Raw genomic sequence first — 17,262 nt, 5'->3', positions numbered from 1 at the left:
CGAATCCGTAACCATCTGTAATAATCAGTTTCTGTTCAGCCTTTCATTCAAATTTACCTAAAGCTCTGCTGGTTTTAGAAGTAATCCCCATTTCCTTTTCTAATATTATATATTTACACATTTGTTTTTCCTCAACCAATTTTGTCAGGAGTTTGCCAAGTTTTTGTCTTTTTGAAGACATAGATTTTAGCTTTGTGAATCCTTTGCATCATAGCTTTGTTATCTTGTTCAATATTTTTTTTTTTTGTTTTACTCCCCTGTTCTTTCTCTAACTTAAATTAGACTGTTAGCTCATTAATATTCAGTCTTCTCTACATCCTTAATCAGGAATATTCATCTGAGTACTTCTTCAGCTATGTTCCATAGATTTTGATTAGTTAATTATTTTTCAATTATTTTTTTAATTTGAATATAGTTGACACACACAGTAGATTCAGGTGTGCGATACAGTGATTCAGCAAGTTTATACCTTATGCTGTGTTTACAAGCATAACTCTCGTCCGTCACCATACAGCATTGTTACAATGCACTTGAATGTTATTTCCTTGTCTGCACCTTTTATTTTTGTGACTTATTCATTCCGTAAGTGGAAGCCGGTATCTATCACTCTCCTTCACCCATTTTGCCCATCCCTTATTCCTCTCCTCTCTGACAACCTGAATCAGTTTGTTCTCTGTATTTATAGCTCTGATTCTTTTTGTTTGTATCTTTGTTTATTCATTTGTTTTGTTTTTAGATGCTACACATAAATGAAATCATATATGGCCTTTGTCTGTCTCTGTCTGCCTTATTTCACGTAGCATAATACCCTGGAGGTCCGTCCAAGTTGTAGCACACAGCAGCACCTCATTCTTTTTGGTGGTTGAGTAATATTCCACTATACGTATACACCACATCTTCTTTATCCAAGTGTCTGTTGATGGACACTTGGGCTGCTTCCATATTGTGGCTGATGTAAATAATGCTGCAATAAACTGGGGTGAATGTATCTTCTCATTTCCTTTGGGTAAATACTCAGTAGTGGAATTATTGAATCATATGGTAATTTTATTGATAATTTTTTAAAGAATCTCCACACTGTTTTCCCCAGTGGCTGTAGCAATTTACATTCCCAACAACTGTGCACCAGAGTTCCTTTTTCTCCACACCCTCACAAATGCTTGTTATTTCCTGTCTTTTTTACTCTAGCTATTCTGACAGGTAGGAGGTGATATCTCATTGTGATGTTGATTTGCATTTCCTTGATGCTTGGTGATGTTGAGCATTTTTTTATGTCTGTTGGCCATCTGGATGTCTTCTTTTAAAAACTGCCCATTCAGGCCCTGTGCCCATTTTAAATGAGATTATTTGCTTTTTGGTGTTGAGTTGTACACGTTCTTTATATGTTTTGGATACTAACCCCTTAGCAGAAGGTATTTACAAACTTCTCCCATTTAGTAGTTGCCTTTTAGTTTTGTTGATTGTTTCCTTTGCTGTGCAGAAGGTTTTTTTTTTTTCTTTTCTTTTTTTTGCTGTAGTCCCAGTAGTTTAATTTTGCTTTTGTTAACCTCACTTGAGGAGACATATCTAGAAAAATGTTGCTATGGCTGATGTCAAAGAAATTACTGCCTATGCTGTCTTCTAGGAATTTTTTATGGTTTCAGGTCTCACATTTAGGTTTTTAATTCATTTTGAGTTTCTTTTTGTTTATGGTGTTAGAAAGTGATCCAGGGGCGCCTGGTGGCTCAGTCGGTTAAGCAGCCGACTTCGGCTCAGGTCATGATCTCACGGTCTGTGAGTTCGAGCCCCACGTCGGGCTCTGTGCTGCCAGCTCAGAGCCTGGAGCCTGTTTGATTCTGTATCTCCCTCTCTCTGACCCTCCCCTGTTCATGCTCTGTCTCTCCCTGTCTCAAAAATAAATAAAATGTTAAAAAAATTAAAAAAATAAAATAGAAAGTGATCCAGATTCATTCTTTTGCATGTGGCTGTCCAGTTTTCCCAGCACCATTTATTGAGGACGCTGTCCTTTTCTCATTGTGTGTTCTTTCCTCCTTTGTCATAGATGAACTGACCATTGAAGCCTGGGTTTGTTTCTGGACTCTCTATCATGTTCCATTGAGCTATGTGTCTATTTTCGTGTCTGTACTGTTTTGATTACTGCAGCTTTGTAGTACATCTTGAAATCTGGAATTGTGATACCTCTAGCTTTTTTCTTTTCTCTCAAGATTATTTTGGGTATTTGGGTCTTTTGAGGTTCCATATAAATTCCATATAAATTTTATAGTTCCATATAAATTTTATAATTATTTGTTCTAGTTCTGTGAAAAATGCTGTTGGTATTATATTGAATCTATAGATAGCTTTGGATAGTATGGACATTCTGACAATATTAGTGCTTCTAACCCATGAGCATGGGATGCCTTTCCATTTGTTTGTGTCATCTTCAATTTCTTTCATAAGTGTTTTATGGTTTTCGGAGTACAGGTCTTTCACCTCCTTGGTTAAGTTTATTCCTGCATATTTTATTCTTTTTGGTACCATTGTAAATGGGATTGTTTTCTTAATTTCTCTTTCTGCTACTGTGTTACTAGTGTGTAGAAACAGCCAATTTCTGGGTATTAATTTTGTATCCTGTGACTTGATTACTTAATTTTATTATTCAATTGTAAATATTTTCTAATTTATATTATGGCTTCCAAAGACATACTTAGAAAAATTACACATAAATTAGATTTGGGAGATAATATTTTTGTTTTTAAATTTCAACCAAATTGGAGGCACCTGGGTGGCTCATTTTGTTAAACATCTGACTCTTGATTTTGGCTTAGGTCATGATCTCAAGGTTTGTGAGTTCAAGCCCTGCATTGGGCTCTGTGCTGACAGCATGGAGCCTGCTTGGGATTCTCTTTGCCTCACTGCCCCTCTCCCTACTGACATGTGTGCATGCACTCACATGCTCTTTCTCTCTCTCTCAAAATAAATAAACTTAAAAAGAAACTCAACCAAATTATAGCATGTGATTTTTAATACAAGTTATTTAAAATTTACTGAGAGGTACTATATGTCTAGTAGAAATGGTTAGTGTTTATAAATTTATCATATACTAGTGAAAACAGGGTACTTTTTTCTTAAGTTTATTCATTTATTTTGAGAGAGAGCGAGCCAGTGTGAGTGGGGGAGGGGCAGAGAGAGAATCCCAAGCAGTTGTAGAGCCTGACAGGGGCGCTGTAACTCATGAATGGTGAGATCATGACCTGAGGTAGAATCAAGAGTTGGATGCTCAACTGACTGAGCCACCCAGGTACCCCAAAAGAGGGTATTTTTAATTGTTGGGTAATAAAACAGCAATGAAATTTATTTTATATAACTGATTATTTGTCTTATCATTATTTAGTCATCCTCTTTACCCATAATAATGCCTTTTTGCTTTAAAGTCTACGCTTTGTGATATTAATATAACGATACTGGGGCGCCTGGGTGGCGCAGTCGGTTAGGCGTCCGACTTCAGCCAGGTCACGATCTTGCGGTCCGTGAGTTCGAGCCCCGCGTCGGGCTCTGGGCTGATGGCTCAGAGCCTGGAGCCTGTTTCCGATTCTGTGTCTCCCTCTCTCTCTGCCCCTCCCCCGTTCATGCTTTGTCTCTCTCTGTCCCAAACATAAATAAACGTTGAAAAAAAAAAATAACGATACTAAATTTCTTTTGATTACTAATTCTTGCCCAATCTTTCTTTTTTTTTCCTTCATGTAACTTCAATCATTGTGCATGCTTATATTTTAGGTGGGCTACTTATAAACAAGTGTTTGGCTGGATAAATTTTTAAAAATCCACTTTATTGAAGCTTTGTTTACGTACAGTGGAATGCATTTGTTTAAAATTTTTAAAAAATGTTTTATTTATTTTTGAGAGAGAGAGAGAGAGAGTGTATATGCAAATTGGGGAGGGACAGAGAGAGAGAGGGAGAGACAGAATCTGAAGCAGGCTCCAGGCTCTGAGCCATCAGCACAGAGCCCGATGTGGGACTGGGACCCATGAACTGTGAGATCAAGACCTGAGCCGAAGTTGGTCACTTAACCGACTAAACCACCCAGGCTCCCTGAAATGCATTTGTTTAAAAGATATAGTTCAGTGAGTTTTGGTATATGTGTACATCTGTGTGACTGTGACCATGATCAAGATGAAGGACATTTTCTGGGCGCCTGGGTGGCTCAGTTAGTTAAGTGTCGGACTTTTGGCTTTAGCCCAGGTCATGATCTCATGATTCGTGAGTTCAAGCCCCATGTTGGGCTCTGTGCTGGCAGCGTGAAGCCTGCTTGGGATTCTCTGTCCCCCTGTCTCTCTGCCTCTCTCTCATTTGCAGGCACACATGGTCTCTGTCTCTCAAAAACAAATAGATAAACATCTAAAAATACATATTAAAAAAAAGATGAAGGACACTTACGTTAGTCCTGGAGGTTCCCTTGTGCTCTGCCTCCCAGTTAATTTCTCTCGTCTTGTCCTAGCACCAGGCAAATTGATTTTCTTTCTGACAATATGTGTTAGGTTGCTTTTTTCTATAGAGTTGCTTAAAAATGGAATCATTTGGTATGCATTTTTGTGTCTGGTTTCTTTCTTTCTTTTTTTTTTTTTTTTTACACATTCATTTACTGTATTTTTTTAATATGAAATTTATTGTCAAATTGGTTTCTATACAACACCCAGTGCTCATCCTAACAGATGCCCTCCTCAATGCCCATCACCCACCCTCCCCTCCCTCCAACCCCCCACCAACCCTCAGTTTATTCTCAGTTTTTAAGAGTCTCTTATGGTTTGGCTGTCTCCCTCTCTAACTTTTTCTTTTTCCCTTCCCCTCCCCCATGGTCTTCTGTTAAGTTTCTCAGGATATCCACATAAGAGTGAAAACATATGGTATCTCTCTTTCTCTGTATGACTTATTTCTGTTAGCCTAACACTCTCCAGTTCCATCCACGTTGCTACAAAAGGCCATATTTCATTCTTTCTCATTGCCACGTAGTATTCCATTGTGTATATAAACCACAATTGCTTTATCCATTCATCAGTTGATGGACATTTAGGCTCTTTCCATCATTTGGCTATTGTTGAGAGTGCTGCTATAAACATTGGGGTACAAGTGCCCCTGTGCATCAGCACTCCTGTATCCCTTGGGTAAATTCCTAGCAGTGCTATTCCTGGATCATAGGGTAGATCTATTTTTAATTTTTGAGGAACCTCCACACTGTTTTCCAGAGTGGCTGCACCAGTTTGCATTCTCACCAGGAATGCAGGAGAGTTCCCGTTTCTCCACATCCTCTCCAGCATCTATAGTCTCCTGATTTGTTAATTTTGGCCACTCTGACTGGCATGAGGTTATATCCCAGTGTGGTTTTGATTCACATCTCCCCGATGAGGAGTGACATTGAGCATCTTTTCATGTGCCTGTTGGCCATCCGGATGTCTTCTTTAGAGAAGTATCTATTCATGTCTTCTGCCCATATCTTCACTGGATTATTTGTTTTCTGGGTGTGGAGTTTGGTGAGTTCTTTATAGATTTTGGATACTAGCCCTTTGTCCGATATGTCATTTGCAAATATCTTTTCCCATTCCGTCGGTTGCCTTTTAGCTTTGTTGATTGTTCCTTTTTGGTGCAGAAGCTTTTTATCTTGATGAGGTCCCGATAGTTCATTTTTGCTTTTAATTCCCTTGCCTTTGGAGATGTGTCGAGTAAGAAATTGTTGCGGCTGAGGTCAGAGAGGTTTTTCCCTGCTTTCTCCTCCACTGTTTTGATGGTTTCCTGTCTCGCATTCAATTCCTTTATCCATTTTGAGTTTATTTTTGTGAATGGTATAAGAAAGTGGTCTAGTTTCATTCTTCTACATGTTGCTGTCTAGTTCTCCCAGCACCATTGTTAAAGAGACTGTCTTTTTTCCATTGGATATTCTTTCAAAGATTAGTTGGCCATACTTTTGTGGGTCCAGTTCTGGAGTCTCTATTCTATTCCATTGGTCTATGTGTCTGTTTTTGTGCCAATGCCATGCTGTCTTGATGATTACAGCTTTGTAGTAGAGGCTAAAGTCTGGGATTGTGATGCCTCCTGCTTTGGTCTTCTTCTTCACTATTACTTTGGCTAATTCGGAGTCTTTTGTGGTTCCATACAAATTTAGGATTTCTTGTTCTAGCTTTGAGAAGAATGCTGGTGCAATTTTGATTGGGATTGCATTGAATGTGTAGATTGCATTGTGTAGTATTGACATTTTAACAATATTTTGTGTCTGGCTTCTTTTGTCAAACGTTTTTGGGATTCATTCATGTTGTTATATACATCAGTAATTTTTTTCCTTTTATTGCTGAAGCACACAGTCTATTGTATGGTTATATCACAGTTTGTTTCTCCATTCATCTGTAGTTGAATATTTGATTTGTTTCCAGGTTTTGACTGGATTATAAAGCTGCTGTGAACATTAGTGTATAAGTCTTTTATAGACCAATATTTTCTTTATAATATTTATTTATTTTTTGAGAGACAGAGCGAGTGTGCATGCATGTGCGATCAGAGGAGGGGCAGAGAGAGACGGAAACACAGAAGCAGACTCTAGGCCCTGAGTTGTCAGCACAAGATTATGACCTGAGCTGAAGTCGAATGCTTAACCCAGTGAGCCACCCAGGTGCCCCTATAGACCAATATTTTCACTTGTATATGGAATTGATGGATTTTTTTTTAAGTTATTAATGTTTATTTATTTTTAAGAGAGAGAGACAGCACGAGCAGAGGAGGGGCAGAGAGAGAGGGAGACACAGAATCCAAAGTAGGTTCCAGGCTCTGAGCTGTCAGCACAGAGCCCGACATGGAGCTCGAACCCACGAGCCATGAGTCTGTGACCTGAGCCAAAATCCTATGCCTAACTGAACCACGCAGGTGCCCCTGGAATTGCTGGATTTTTAGAAGTCTGTTTGGAGTTTAGTTGGTCTTATTGTGATTGTTTATATTGATAAATATTGATAAATTAATAAATTAACGAATATTTAATTCTCTCGTTTTGTGATTTGTGTTTACCTTGCTTTTCTACATTTTATTGTCTTTTTCTTTTTAAGACTAATGCTAAGGTATCATGTTAGGTGTTTTGTTATAGGAAGCTCTTTTATTTATCTTGCTGGAAATTCAAGGTGTTGAATTCAAATGTCTTTAAGCCAAGTACAGTCCCTCATATGTAGAATTCCATCTTTTAAAGTTGGAAATTTTAAGCGAAAGAAAATGTCTAAATTGCAGAAATCTTTTGTGCTTGCTACTAATCCATTTTTCTCTTTCACTAGTACCTGTTTGCTTTTCACCACCTCAATTCTCTGCTGGCTGATGTCTCCATTGCAGTTTGTTTTGTTATGATAGCTAGTGACTTCTTTACTATCAAATCGAATAGAGGTGACTTAATTCTCCTCTCAATTGAACTCCAGGAAAACATGCTAGAAAACAAGGATCTCTACTTCTATTGGATTCAGACACACCTGTCTTTTCTAGTGTTTTCTCCCAGCCCTTTGACAGTTACTTTTTAATTTCCCCTTTTAGCTCTTTGGCTTATTGTTGACCTGATGAATTCTTTCTGATTCTACCCTTGGCTTTCTTTTGTTGCTCTATGTTATAATGGGAGGGGTAGTAAACCATCTCTGTGGCTTCATTAAATACCTGGAGTTTGACACCTTTCTATTCTTTATCTCTAGCCCGTCTCCTTTCTGAGTTTTCATCGTTGGTTTGCAGTTGCCTGTTGGATATATTGTCTCAGATGATCCACAAGTACTTTAAGTCCCGTTTGTCCATAGTGGAATCTATTATACTGTTAACCTCTTCATACTATTTTGGTAATGGCACCATTAGTTATCCAGTGGCTTAGGCTGAAAAGTTCTTCTTCCTCTAACTCACTATATCCATTTGTATACTTAATTCTAGAGTCTCAATATTTCATTCTTTAGCAACCAGAATGATTTAATACTTTCCAGTCTATGCCATTTCTTGATTTATCTATCATATTGGTACAAGACCTATAATTCTTCTCTTGAGAAAAGGTTTTATATCATTGGTCATAAAAGTAATCCATGTTTATTGTACAAACTTTTGGAAAATACCAAAAAGTATAAAGAGAAACAACTATCTACAATTCCAGAATCCAGACAAATCATAGTTAACACTTTCCAGTATTTGCTTTCATTCTTTTTTTCCTGGGTCTTCTCACTTTTTTAAAAATGTGGTGGAAATCATTCTGTAATTTGTTTTACATCCTTTTTTAGTCTTTAAAATATGACTCTTGTTCTATCATTAAAATCTTATAGGCATAAACTTTTTGTTTTAAAATAATTCTAGGGGTACTTGGGTGGCTTTAGCTAGTTAAGCATCCAACTTCGGCTCAGATTCATGAGTTTGAGCCCCACATCAGACTCTGTGCTCATAGCTCAGAGCCTATAGCCTGCTTTGGATTCTGTGTCTCCCTTTCTCTCTACCCCTAACCCACTCGTGCTCTGTCTCTCTCTCCCTCAAAAATGAATAAACATTACAATTTTTTAAAAAATAATTCTCAGTGTGATGTGCCTGGGTGGCTCAGTTGGTTAAGCATCCAAATTCAGTTCAGGTCATGATCTTGCGGTTCGTGGGTTCAAGCCCTGAGTCGGGCTCTGTGCTGAGCTCAGAGCCTGGAATCTGCTTCTGACTCTGTGCTCTGTCTCTCTCTGCCCCTCTCCACTCATGCTCTCTGAAAAATAAACATTAAAAAAATTAATTACAGATTTGCAGAAGAGTTACAAAGATCGTAGGGTTTCTGTGTATCTTTCACCTAATGTTCCCTAATGTTAAGAAAGACCTTACTTAACTCTGGAACAATGATCAAAACCAAGAAATTAATATTGATGCAATACTATTAATGGAACTGGAAACTATTTGAGTTTCTTCAGCTTTCCCACTAATGGTCTTTCAGGATTCAGTTTGGGATCCCACATCACATTGAGTTGTTATGTCTCTTTAGTTTTCTCTAGTCTGCCATAGTTCTTTCCTTGTTCTTCATGATTTTGACACCTTTGAAGAGTTTTGGTCAGATATTTTGTCTAATGTTTTCTCATGGTTAAAGTGAAATTATGGATTTGGGGAAGACTACCATAGAGGGAATATGACCTTTCCAGCAGGTCTTATTAAGGGCTCTATGATATCAATATGTCCTAATACTGGTGTTGTTAACCTTTATCATTTAATTAAGGTAGCGTTTGCCAGGCTTTCAAGTGTAATGTTCTACCTTAAAATTGATTTCTTCTTTGTAAGTAATAAATATTTTGATAAGATACTTTGAGCCTATGCAAATATGCTGTTTCTCTTTAAGCATTTGCCCACTAAATATTTCATTCGTTTGTGGATTTTTGCCTGCATCAAATTGTTGCTTTGGTGTTCTAATGTTTATTTTTTATTTCCTTTTTTTTTTTTAACATATAATGGAATTCTTCTGTGAGGAAGCATCATTTCTCCCCCATTTTAAAATTTATATTAGTTTGGACTCAAGGATACTTATTCCTTTGGTTATAATCCAATACTATTATTATTTACTACTCATATTTTTCTAGCTTTGGCCATTAAGAGTTCTGTTGGGTTGACTTCTGTGGCTTTTCTTTCATTTAAAACACTGTGTGTTATATGACTCCAGAAGAAGTTTCAGGCTCAATTTGTGTTTTCCCTGACCAGCCTTGGAATCAACCACTTCTCTAAGGAGCCTTAGTTTCCCTTATTGAAGAATGATATTTAAAGTCTAAAATTTGGATGCTTGCTATGTTCACTGTTATTGAGGTGTTAGTGCTTCCAGGCCTTCTCAGCAGATAGAAGTAGAAAATACATGTATGTGTGTATATCTGTCTGTGTATATTAAAATACGGAACCATGAATTTGTACTGATACCTTCAACTCCTGTCAGCATCACAGAGCTCATTCTGGCATACCCTTATTTTGTAACTTTTTTCTTGGGCAGTAAGAACCTGGCCTGGCTGTTTTCAACTACAACATATTAATGTCAATTATAGTTATATGCATGTGAAGGACTTTTAGAATTGCAAACTGACACTTTGGGAGAAATAAATTTATTTTAGGATGGCTTTTTCTGGCTTTGTTATGAGGATGATGCTAATCTCATAGAATGAGTTAGGAAGTGTTCCTTCCTCTTTTATTTTTTGGAAAAGTTTGGGAAGAATTGGTGTTGATTCTTTGAATCCTTAGAGGAATTCACCAGTAAAACCTGTTTTGGGGCTTTTCTTTGCAGGGAGGTTTTACTTACTGATTCACTTACTTTACTTGTCATAAATTGGTTTAAATTTTCCATTTCTACATGAGTCAGTTTTGGGAACTTGTATATTTCTAAGAATTTGTTCATTTTGTCTAGTTTATCTAATTTGTTGGCATATAGTTGTTTATAGTCTTTTCATAATCCTCTTTGTTTCTGTAAGGTTGGTAGTGAGGTGTTAATTTTCATTTCCGAATTTACTAATTTGAGTCTTTTTTTTTCAATCTAGGTAAAGGTTTGTCAGTGTTGTTGATCTTTGCAAGAACCAGTTTTTGGGCTCACTGATTTTTCTCTAATGTTTTTGTTTCTATTCTGATCTTTATGATATCCTTCCTTTTGCTGCCTTGAACTTCATTTGCTTTTCTTTTTTCTAGTATTTTATGGTATATAGTTAGGTAATTGATTTTTTTTTTTTTTTTTTTTTTTTACATAGGTGTTTATAGCTATACATTTCCCTCTGAGCACTGTTTTAGCTACATTCCATTCATCTCTTAAGTATTTTGTAATATCCCTATGTTTTCTTCTTTGATCCATTGGTTGTTTAAAAGTGTTATGTTTAATTTCCACACATTAATATTTCAGTTTTCTGTCTGTTCTTCATTTCTGATTTTATGCCATTGTGGTTGAAGCAAATATTTTGTATGATTTCAGTCTTTTAAAGTTCATTGACACTATTTTTTTGGTCTAAAATATGGTACAACTTAGAAAATGTGCTATTTACACTTGAAAAAAATGTGTATTCTGATGTTTTTGGGTATATTGTTTATGTCATAGGTATTTTTGGTTTATCATATTGTTCAAATGTACTATTTCTTTATTGATCTTCTGCCTAGTTCTGTCCGTTATTTAAAATGTGGATGGGGCGCCTGGGTGGCGCAGTCGGTTAAGCGTCCGACTTCAGCCAGGTCACGATCTCGGGGTCCGTGAGTTCGAGCCCCGCGTCAGGCTCTGGGCTGATGGCTCAGAGCCTGGAGCCTGTTTCCAATTCTGTGTCTCCCTCTCTCTCTGCCCCTCCCCCGTTCATGCTCTGTCTCTCTCTATCCCAAAAATAAATAAACGTTGAAAAAAAAAAATTTAAAATGTGGATTTGAATTTTATAATTATTAATTTAGAGCTGTATTTTCTCCTTAGCTTATAAATTTCTGCTTCATATATTTTGGTGTTCTTTTATTAAGTATGTATTTTGTTATAATTGTTAACATGTTCTTGATGGATTAACCCGTGTATCAATATATAATGTTCTTTGTCTTTTGTAGCAGTTTTTGACTTAAAGTCTATTTTGTGTTATATTAGTATAGCTGCCTCAGCTCTCTTTTGGTTACTATTTGTACCAAATGTTTTTTCCTCCTTTCACTTCTATTTGTGTGTTTGGATCTAAAGTGAATCTCTTGTAGGTAGCATATTGTTAGATTTTTTTTTTAAGTTTATTTATTTATTGTGAGAGAGTTGGTGGGGGAGGGCAGAAAGAGAGAGAGAGAGAGAGAGAGAGAGAGAATCCTAATCAGGCTCCACACTATCAGTGCAGAGCCCTAAGCAGGGCTCTAACTCACGAATTGATAGATCACGACCTGAGCTGAAACCAAGAGTCAGATGCTTAACTGACTGAGCCACCCAGGGGCCCCTAGATTTTTTTTTTTTTAATCCATTTGCCAATCTCTGGCTTTTTTTTTTTTTTTAATGTTTATTTATTTTTAAGAGAGAGACAGAGTGTGAGTGGGAGAGGGGCAGAGAGAGAGAGAGAGAGAGGGAGACACAGAATCCAGAGCAGGCTCCAGGCTCTGAGCTGTTGGCATAGAGCATGATGCGGGGCTCAAACTCACGAACTGCGAGATCATGATCTGAGCTGAAGTCAGATGCTTACCCAGCTGAGCCACCCAGGCGCCCCAATCTCTGGCTTTTAATTAGAGAATTTGATCCATTCACTTTTGCTCTTTGTTTTTATAAGTTTTTAATCTTTTTGGCTGCACACTTTATTACTGCCTTCTTTTGTGTTTGATTTTTTTGTTGTGTACAATTTGACATAACACAATTTGTTGTGTACAGTGTTTCCCTTTCTGTACATTTTTTAGTTATTTTCTTGGTTATTCCCCTCGGGATTAAAACTAACCTCTTAGACTTATAACACTCTACATTTAATTTTCTTTATTTGTGGTAGGTCTATAAAGTTGGCACGAATCCTGCATTAGCAAATACTAAACTGTGACTTTTAGGAGAAATAAAGGATTAGGTTCTTGCACTCCTCTTGGCACAACATATTTGCCATCTTATCAGCACATAACTTTGTTTTATGTGTGTTTCTGTTTAAAGATGCCTTATTTTATATATACTGTTGATTCATTAACATTGAACTTACGGCCAACAGCACTGTAATTCACGCCTCAATGAAGCTTACCTAACACACGTATTTTCCCTGCAAGGCACATCACACCTAAGAACACTACACGGCACTTTAGCAGTGTGCTTGGAGACTATTTTAAATAGTAGCATCACTAACAAACAGCACAAAGTGCAGAAAATGGGGCATTAAGTTGACTGCCAAAAGAACACTGTTTGCAGTACAAGAGCTTAAACAGGAAGGCAAAGAGAACATTGCCTTGTTTGACCTCAGTTGGGAGTGTGTGTACTATGCGACTCAAATTTTTTGCTGCTGAGTGGCCATGAATGACCACAAATATGCCTCAAATATCGATTTTGGGATTACAGATAAAGTTTAGCAAGTAGGTGATTTTGCAAATATGGAATCAGCAAATAGTGAGGATTGACTTTATTTTGAACTATGACCACCCTTGGTTCAACTGTATTCAAAAACTTTGTTCATACAGAGCTTCATTCCCATTCTTTTATGTTGTTGTCACAAATTACAGCTTTATGCATTGTGTGCTCATTAACATACATTTGTGACTATTGTTATATACATTTGTCTTTTAAATTGTATAGGAAAAAAAGAGGAATTAGAATCCAAAAGTACGGTAATACAGACTTCTGTATTTGCCTATGTAATAACTTTTATGTTGTTCTGTATTTCTTTGTTTGGTGCATGTCTGTCTAGTGTCCTGTCATTTCTGCTTCAGGGACTGCCTTTAGCATTTCTTGTAGTACAGGTCTTAATATTTCCTTCGGTTTTGAAGAATAGCTTTGCCAGATAGAGAATTCCTGGCTAACATTTTTTTTCCTTTTAGCATTTTAAATATGTCATCCCACTGCGTCCTGACCTTGATTGTTTCTGCTGAGAAATTGACTGTTAATCTTACTGAGAATCCCTTATGTGTGATGAATGTCTTCTCTTGCTTCCTTCAAGATTCTTGAATCCTTTGTTTTTCAGCAGTTTGATGAACTGTTGTGTCTTGGTGTGGATTTTTTGAATGTATTCTGCTTGAGTTCATTGAGCTTGTTGGATGTATAAATTCATGTCTTTAATTTGGGAAGTTGTTACATTATTTTTTTACATATTCTTTCTGCCCCTTTTTCCCTTTCCTCTCCTTCTGGGACTTCCATTAAACATATGTTGGTATTCTTGGTTTTTTTTTTTTTTAATGTTTATTATTTGTTAGAGAGAGAGAGAGAGACAGAGAAGAGAGGCAGAGACAGAGAATAAGCAGGGGAGGGGCAGAGAGAGAGGGAGACACAGAATCCAAAGGAGGCTCCAGGCTCTGAGCTGTCAGCACAGAGCCCAATGCAGGGCTCAAACCCATAAACAGTGAGGTCATGACCTGAGCAGAAGTTGGATGCCTAACTGACTAAGCCACCCAGGCGCCTTGTATGTTGGTATTCTTGATGGCTGTCCCACAGATCTTGTAAGGCTGCGTGCACTTTTCTTCACACTTTTTTTTTTCCAGTTCCTCAGATTGGATAATTGACATATCTTCAAATTTACTGATTCTTTCTTCTCAAAGCCTGTTCAATCTGCTGTTGCAGCCCTCTGCTGAATTTTTTATTTGTTATACTTTTCAGTTCTAGAACTTATTTTTGGTTTCTTTTTATCATTTGTATTTCTTAATTTATTGTCAGCATCTGTTGAGATCTTTCTCCTGGTTTTCTTCAGCTCTTTGACCATGGTTTCCTTTAGCTCTTTGAGCATGTTTAAGACAGGTGACTTAGTCTTTTTCTAGTAAGTGTAATGTTTGAGTTTTTGTTAATTTTTCCTGTGAGTGGTCCATACTTTTCTTGTTTCTTCCTATGCTTTGTAATTTTTATTGACAACTGACATTTTGGATATTATGATGTGCTAACTCTGAAAATCAGATTCTTCCCATTCTTCAGGTTTTTGTTGCTTGCTCTGGGTTTTAGTTGTTTGTTTAGTGAGTTTCTAGACTATTTTTATACAGACTTTATTCTATGTTGTGTATTGTCTGTGAAGCCTTTGTTTTAGTGGCCAGGAAATGTGTTGACAGAGATTTCCTTGAGCACATGGAGTCAAAGAAAAAAAGAGGAATAAACCCCACCCCCCACCCCTAGTCTTTGCAGATAGATTCTGTGTTGGGGCATTCCTTCAAAGCTTGGCCAGGCTATTTATTGACAACTCTGTCTTTGCCTTCACTGCCTGCATGTGCTGAGCCTGAAAATCAGATGTAGGTGAAAGTTTAGTGTCTTTTCAGGGCTTTTCCTAGAATGCATTGTATCCTCGGTGTGGTTCAAGCTTCTTTTATTCACTGGTGTATGTGAGTGCTTTTCAGTGCTTTGACTCACCCAGGACGCTATCTCCCAGCGTTTCTTTACAGGCAGTCAGCCACGTGTTGTTTTCTTATTTTGGTGCAGTCAGCAGCAGATTGTTTATCTCCTGAGATCTGTGCAGAGTTCTTTTTTTTTTTTTTTTTAACTTTGATTACAGAGTTTTTTGAATATAGGTAAATAGTATAATAAGACTTTGTGTGCATTTTATTAACACAAAGCCAGTCGCGTTCCATTTATCTTACTATTTATCCATTTATCCTTACTATTTTGATGCAAATCCCAGCCATCATATTGTTCTGTCTGTACATATCTCAGTTGAAGGTTAATATATGTGCTGCCAAAGCGAGCACTCTCTTGAAGGTTAATACAAAAAATAATATCTTTTAAGAAAGAATACACCCATAATATCATCATCTCATTAAATTCTCATCATCTCCTATTGAAGGAAGTATATGTATTCCCTTGTCTAGTTATCCAGGGATATAGTGGGAAACAACAACAACAACTGAAATGTATCTCTTTGGACATCTTGTTAAATCAGTGATTCTCAGCTGGAGTAAAATTGCTGCTTTTCACTTGTGGGGGTGGGGGGGCAGGGCAGAACCTGGGCCATTTGACAATGTCTGGAAACATTTTGTATCATTCTTATTGAGGGAGGTACTTCTGGTGTCTTTTGGGCAGAGGTCAGAGATGCTCCTAAACATCCTGTATTGCACAGGACAGGACAAACCTGTACAACAAAGAATTACCGTGTCCAAAATGTCATTCGTGCTGAGGTTGAGAAGTCCTGTGTATAGTCTAGATCCGCAGCTACTATTTCAGTCAAGGAGATTGCTAAAATGTGGTGGCATTGCAATAAAATGATACGTCACACCTCCTTTTTATGTAATTTAATTAATTTATCTATCTATCTTTATTTTAGAGAGAGAACACAAGAAGGGGAGAGGGGCAAAGGGAGAGGGAGAGAGAATCTTAAGCAGGCTCCATGCTCAGTGCAGAGCTCAACGTGGGGCTTGATCCCACGGTCCTAGGATCATGACCTGAGCTGAAACCAAGAGTCAGATGCTCAACCAACTGAGCCGCCTGGGTGCCTCATTACATCTCCTGTTTAGTGATAAGAGTATGCGCTTACAAGTCTTAAAATATTATAGGATGAATATTTGCAAAACAAAAGTCATATGATTATGTGAACTGAAATATTTGGATCACCTAATACTTAGCTTGTGGAGGAGAGGATCAAGTGCTTTGTGTCCTAGTTCTCATTGCTACACATTTTATAGTCTCTTCTCTCTTCCTAAGATTCTTGACACAAGTAGTTGTGTGTGTGTGTGTGTGTGTGTGTGTGTGTGTGTGTGTGTGTCTGTCGTTGTTGTTTTTGAAGGTCAAGATTCAAAAGAGGATTTCGTGGGTAATACCCCTTACTTGTAGTACCTGTTTATAGCCAGTAATGCAGTTCTTTAGTTTCTGAGGCAATACATTTACCCAGTTTTTAAAAAAGCAAACAATATACTTAACAAATTCATTAGTGAGATGTTAGAAAGATAAAAGTAAATGGAGAGGTTTCCTGTACTGTGGCTTCTGATAAAGAAGTACTAATACACTGACTTTTAAGATTAGAATCCACCATCTGGTTCAGTTATAAATAATTTAGTACATATGTTAGAAGAGGCCTACAAAAATTGATTTAAATGCTTATGTGAGCATTTTGTTTATTTTTGTTTCATTTTACAGGTTCTTAAAAACAGCCTCTGAGCCCCAGTTTTCTTAACTGTAAAATAAAAACAGTAATACCTTCCTTACAAGGTTGCTATGAGGCTTAATTGCTTGAGGGAGATGGTGCATATGAAAGTACTTCAAACTGCAACATGATGTGCAGATGTGAGTTTTCCTAAATGAATTTCTCTAACTTCATTTGGATAATACGGGTAGCAGATGGCTTTAGATAGATAAAATATTACTCTGCTCATTTTCAGAAAGAGTTGTTGAGTGTTATGTGTGTAGATAGCCCAGACTTACCATTGTTTGTCTCCCGTTTCTGCCTGTGTAAGTGAAAATTTTTACTTTGAGATGTCAAGTTAAGAGTTATATCTGTCTTGGGGCGCCTGGGTGGCTCAGTCAGTTGAGCATCCGACTTCGGCTCAGGTCATGATCCTCATGTTCATAGGTTTGAGCCCCACGTCAGGCTCCGTGCTGACAGCCCAGAGCCTAGAGCCTGTTTGGATTCCATGTCTCCCCCTCTCTCTGCCCCTCCCCTGCTTGTGCTCTGTCTTTCTCTGTCTCTGAATAAATAAATAATACGTTAAAAAAAATTTTTTTTTAA

At 37.4% G+C, this 17,262-nt stretch overlaps 1 protein-coding gene across 2 annotated transcripts in view; it reads left to right on the top strand.

Moving 5' to 3' along the window:
• Positions 1-17,262, top strand: part of LOC112859877 (S-adenosyl-L-methionine-dependent tRNA 4-demethylwyosine synthase TYW1) — a 210,959-nt gene that overhangs the window by 75,344 nt on the left and 118,353 nt on the right. The window lies entirely within an intron of this gene.

Source organism: Puma concolor, chromosome E3, assembly GCF_028749965.1.
Source record: "Puma concolor isolate L17-30 chromosome E3, mPumCon1.1.hap2, whole genome shotgun sequence".
Taxonomy (NCBI): domain Eukaryota; kingdom Metazoa; phylum Chordata; class Mammalia; order Carnivora; family Felidae; genus Puma; species Puma concolor.
This window is presented reverse-complemented; position numbering and strand designations above follow the sequence as displayed.